Source organism: Cololabis saira, chromosome 15, assembly GCF_033807715.1.
Source record: "Cololabis saira isolate AMF1-May2022 chromosome 15, fColSai1.1, whole genome shotgun sequence".
Taxonomy (NCBI): Eukaryota; Metazoa; Chordata; class Actinopteri; order Beloniformes; family Belonidae; genus Cololabis; species Cololabis saira.
The window spans coordinates 45,472,447-45,478,446 of record NC_084601.1 but is presented as its reverse complement, the minus strand read 5'-3'; the positions used below and the strand labels follow the sequence as shown (position 1 = coordinate 45,478,446).

The 6,000-nt window shown below is 46.1% G+C and overlaps 1 protein-coding gene across 1 annotated transcript in view; it reads left to right on the top strand.

Annotated features, from left to right (window-relative positions):
- Positions 1–3,831: 3,831 nt before the first annotated feature.
- The window catches only part of LOC133460987 (NACHT, LRR and PYD domains-containing protein 12-like), a 72,022-nt gene continuing 69,853 nt past the window's right edge, over positions 3,832–6,000 (top strand). The window contains exon 1 of the mRNA XM_061741718.1: positions 3,832–3,908. The gene's annotated coding sequence lies outside the window, so the exon portion shown is untranslated. The remainder of the gene's footprint in view (positions 3,909–6,000) is intronic.

The following is a 6,000-nucleotide window of genomic DNA, read 5'->3' as shown; positions in this document are numbered from 1 at the left end:
ACACCTTTATCTGCTCTCTTCTTTCTTCTTCCTTTACAGCTGATGGAGGGATCTCTGCAAACACTCCTTTATCTGCTCTCTTCTTTCTTATTCCCTCTACAGCTGATGGAGGGATCTCTGCACACACTCCTTTATCTGCTCTTTTCTTTCTTCTTCCTCTACAGCTGATGGAGGGATCTCTGCAAACACTCCTTTATCTGCTCTCTTCGTTCTTCTTCCTCTACAGCTGATGGATGGATCTCTGCAAACACACCATTATCTGCTCTCTTCTTTCTTCTTCCTATACAGCTAATGGAGGGATCTCTGCGAAAACTCCTTTATCTGCTCTCTTCTTTCTTCCTCCCTCTATTAAATTAATCAGGAGGGGTAGCAGGGGAAGGGGAATAGGGGAAAAGAAGAAAAATAAATAAATACATTAATTAATTGATTAATTAATCAATTAATTAATTAATGACCTCATTAATTAATTAATTGATTAATTGATTGATTAGGGTTAGGGTTAGGGTTAGGTAGGTTAGGGTGTAATAAACTCTAACCCTAACCCTAACCCTAACCCTAAATCCTGTCTTTATTTTATACCTTTTCTTTATGTGTTGCCTGTTGTCGTGCTTTTTGAATTAATTTAAAGGAAATACATTAAACAAATACACTTCCCATTAAAAAAAAAGAACCATGGATCGCTCCATCAGAACCTTGGAGAGCTCCATCAGCTCCATCAGAACCAAGGAGAGCTCCATCAGCTCCATCAGAACCCTGGAGAGCTCAATCAGAACCCAGGAGAGCTCCATCAGTTCCATCAGAACCCTGGAGAGCTCCATCAGCTCCATCCGAACCATGGAGAGCTCCATCAGCTCCATCAGAACCATGGAGAGCTCCATCAGCTCCATCAGAACCCTGGAGAGCTCAATCAGAACCCAGGAGAGCTCCATCAGCTCCATCAGAACCATGGAGAGCTCCATAAGAACCCTGGAGAGCTCCATCAGTTCCATCAGAACCCTGGAGAGCTCCATCAGCTCCATCCGAACGATGGAGAGCTCCATCAGCTCCATCAGAAGCATGGAGAGCTCCATCAGAACCCTGGAGAGCTCCATCAGTTCCATCAGAACCCTGGAGAGCTCCATCAGAACCCTGGAGAGCTCCATCAGAACCCTGGAGAGCTCCATCAGCTCCATCAGAACCATGGAGAGCTCCATCAGAACATTGTAGAGCTCCATCAGAACCCTGAAGAGCTCCATCAGAACCCTGGAGAGCTCCATCAGCTCCATCAGAACCCTGGAGAGCTCCATCAGCACCATCAGAACCATGGATCGCTCCATCAGAACATTGGAGAGCTCCATCAGCACCATCAGAACCATGGATCGCTCCATCAGAACATTGGAGAGCTCCATCAGTTCCATCAGAACCATTGAAAAACCTGTGAATACATGATTTAAAAACGGACCTGCACCGAAGCCATGAAATCAACCAGTCTCTTTACTCACAGTTCCACCAACTCCAGGACCAACTCCGCCCACCACGGACTAACGGACCAATCACAGCCCAGCCCACCGGGACCAACTTGGATAACAACTGCAAACAGGAAATTCCACACAGGATCAACAGTAAAACATAACTATTAAAATTATAACACATTAAAAAAACCCAAGCATCATAAACTTATACACAAGACACGACCACAAAATGCAGAATAAAACCACAAACATGAGGCTCCGCCCACAGCGAACCAACGGACCAATCACTGAGGATTGAAAAATATCCAGACCCGCAACCCTAACAAAGGAGGACTTACCAGAACATGACCCTCCCCATCTCTCTACCCCAACCCTAACCCTCTACCCCCTTCCCCATCTCTCGACCCTGACACTGACCCTAACACTAACCCTCTACCCCATCTCTCTAACCCAACCCTAACACTCTACCCCTTCCCAATCTCTCCACCCCAACCCTAACCCTCTACCCTCTACCCCATCTCTCCACCCTAACCCTAACCCCTATCCTATCTCCAAACATCTATCCCCTTCCCCATCTCTTCACCCCAACCCTAATCCTCTACATCCTTCCCCCTTTCTCCCCCCTAACCCTAATCCTAACCCTAACACTAACCTCCTACCCCCTTCCCATTTCTCCCCCCTAACCCCTACCCTAACCCTAACCCTAACCCTAAACCTAACCCCTAATCTAACCCCTACCCCAACCTTAACCCTCTACCCCCATCTCTCCCCCCTAACCCTTACCCTAACCCTAACCCTAAACCTAACCCCTAATCTAACCCCTACCCTAACCCTAACCCTCTACCCCCTTCCCCATTTCTCCCCCTAACCCTAACCCCTACCCTATTTCCAACCCTAAACCCCCTCCAACTCATCTCATCCCTTTTGTTTCCACCTTCTCTCACCAAGTCACTCACCTACTTAGGACTATCAAACGCTACTTTTATGTTACTCAATCTCTCCACTCCATCCTCCACCACACCAGACCCATATCTGCATTTAGAAAACACCGGAGTCTTGAGGATATTTTGGTTAGATCACTTTTTTCCAACAATAAACCAACCCCTTCTCTCCCCTACAGTCACTTTTACAAAGCAAGGAAATTCATCTACAACCCCTACACAAAAAAGAAATATCCCATTTTAGGTTCCCCTTCCCATCAGACCACCAACGCAGTTTATGCTATCACCTGCAACCTATGCAATAAAATCTACGTTGGAGAGATAAAGCATTCCATTTATACACGACTTACACAACACTTATATAACATTGGGAAGGGCCGTCAGGTCCTCTCCGCCCTCCTCCTCTATCCGTCCGTCCAATGGTCATTTTGTTCAAGACCAGTTATTGATAGGTGGTTTGTGGGATGTGATTGAAAGTGCTGTACCAGGTGGGTGTTCAGGGATCCATAGGCTGGGGACTGCTGCACCGGGGGGGATTAAATGATGTATCATCTACTTAACGCCAGTTAATGTATCATCTACTCTACGCCAGTAGGGGGCGTTTGCCCCCTACTGGCCTGTGGGATCCGAGTCCCCTCCCCCATCATTTTATTAAAATATGTATATATTTCTTTTCTTTTGTTCCCCAACCTACCACCTTGGAATTTCACCACATTAGGAAAGGGCAGCCTACATTGTGATTTTTAGTGTGTTTTTTACTAACCTGTTTGTACTGTACATTTATTTTTTTAACACATTTATACTTACCCTTGGCTGCTCTTCCCCTTCCGGACCACACCCCTTGGAGTAACACTTCCCTTCTTTCCCCTCCTCCCGTTTTTTTTTCCAGAATTTTTCAATAAAATGGATGGAAAAATATGCTGGTTTTCCCTCTGTCCGTCCTTCTGGTCAATTTCAATTTCAATTTATTTATTTTGGTAGGGACAGTGTACATCAGGCAACATTTTCTTTTAATAAAAAAATAAAATGTAGATGAACCCAGATTGCAGCCATAGGCTGATTTACATCGGTAGTCCCCCTGCCAGATGTAATCCTGCTTGGGGTTCGAGCCCCGGTCACTTGCATGTGAGACGACCGTGCTCCCACTGTCCCATCCTTTCCCCTTCAGCACAGTAGGCTTGTGCACCTTATTTAAACTCTTAAAAATCAAACAACAACCCCAACCCTAACCCTACTTAAACTCTTAAAAACCCAACCCTAACCCTACTTAAACTCTTAAAAACCTAACCACAACCCTAACCCTCCTATTCCTCCTCCTATTCCTCCTCCTATTCCTCCTCCTCCTCCTCCTCCTCCTCCTCCTCCTCCTCCTCCTACTCCTACTCCTCTTCCTCCTCCTCCTCCTCCTCCTCCTCCTGCTCTGATTCATTCCAGGATCAGTTCAGTTGCGTCTCAGTAGGTTTTGTTCAGACTGCAGAATCTTCATCTTCAACTCTTTGGACTGTTTGAACAAACTGTAAGTTTGAACTTTGTTTTCTGGAATTTTCCTGTTTGTTTCTGGTTGGAGAAGGTTTTCACTGCAGACTTTGATCGTTCTTGTGTCTGAAGACAAATCTACATGATTGTTAGATGACAATAATTTTATTGGATTTATTTTTGATCTGTTGTAGCCATTTTGCATCAATGTGATTTATGTTTTAGATGATTAATACCTTTTGTAAGACTTTGTTTTTATATTTCTTCAAACCAGTGACTAGTCACAAAGCAGAATATTAAATTTCTATTGGCTGCTGTATGTAGAATAAATATACGGTAACTCAGTGAAAGTTTACACGTCACTGGACCTTTGAGCTACACAGTCTTTTGACCAGCATACTTTATTTTATTCAGAAATGTTAAGGATTTGGTTCAGTATTTTGTATGATTTTTCAGTTTTTGAAATAAACATAGAAAAGGAGAACTTTGCGTTAAGACCTTTCCTTTCCGTCATCGGTTTGCTGCGTGTAAAAACCTTTCTGGTCCAGAGCTGGTGAGGCGGCAGCTGCTGCACAGATCAGAGACAGTGATGATCAATGATCATTAGTTTTCTTCATCAATCAAACTGTGAGGTGTTTTTATTTCCTGGAATGAAGCCGTCGTCTCCAGCATTAAAGTCAGTTTGGTTCCTGGAAGAAGTTGTTCTTTGGTGCTTGTGTAACTACTGAAGATGGCATATCTTCCTCCAGAAGTCTGCCTGACTGAAATAGCATCAATGTTGACACAGAAGCTCCCAGAGGTTCATGCAGACGGGGTTAAAAACAACAGGCTGATTAACTGAAAATGTTTTACTGAGAAACGTAAAAGAATAATCTTCTCCAGGTCATAAGACTTCTTAATCAAGACACACTTATAATAATAATAATAATAATGACTTGGATTTATATAGCGCCCTTCTAGGCACCCAGAGCGCTTTACAGAGATCATTATTCATTCATACACATTCTCACCAGTGGTGGTAAACTACATATGTAGCCACAGCTGCCCTGGGGCAGACTGACGGAAGCGTGGCTGCCATATCGCGCCTAACGGCCCCTCCGACCACCACCAACATTCATACACATTCAAACACATTCACACGAGGCAAGCATGGTAAGGTGTCTTGCCCAAGGACACTACGACAGCAAACTGGGACAGAGCGGGATTCGAACCGCCGACCTTCCGATCATTGGACGACCCGCTCTACCACCTGAGCTACTGCCGCCGCCACTTAATCAAGACTCTGAACTCTGTCAATCATCACACCTCATATCACATTTATTACTTGTTTGCCCTGGATACAGCATGTTTATCTTTATCTTTGCACATTGAATCCTTGTCTCATTTGAAGGATAAGAATTATATATAATTAAAGCTGCAAACAGCGACTGATTCCGATGACATCACCATGCCTCTTTATGTAAAACCATTTAAAGGTTATGGCAGAATATATAGTTGGGGGTCCTGTTGTCCTGGATAGTTGGGGGTCCTGCTGTCCTGGATAGTTGGGGGTCCTGCTGTACTGGATAGTTGGGGTCCTGCTGTCCTGGATAGTTGGGGGTCCTGCTCCAGGCCTGGATAGTTGGGGGTCCTGCCGTCCTGGATAGTTGGGGGTCCTGCTGTCCTGGATAGTTGGGGGTCCTGCCGTCCTGGATAGTTGGGGGTCCTGCTGTCTTGGATAGTTGGGGTCCTGCTGTCCTGGATAGTTGGGGGTCCTGCTCCAGGCCTGGATAGTTGGGGGTCCTGCTGTCCTGGATAGTTGGGGGTCCTGCTCCAGGCCTGGATAGTTGGGGGTCCTGCTGTCCTGGATAGTTGGGGGTCCTGCTGTCCTGGATAGTTGGGGGTCCTGCTGCCCTGGATAGTTGGGGGTCCTGCTGTCCTGGATAGTTGGGGGTCCTGCTCCAGGCCTGGATAGTTGGGGGTCCTGCCGTCCTGGATAGTTGGGGGTCCTGCTGCCCTGGATAGTTGGGGGTCCTGCCGTCCTGGATAGTTGGGGGTCCTGCTGCCCTGGATAGTTGGGGGTCCTGCCGTCCTGGATAGTTGGGGGTCCTGCTGCCCTGGATAGTTGGGGGTCCTGCCGTCCTGGATAGTTG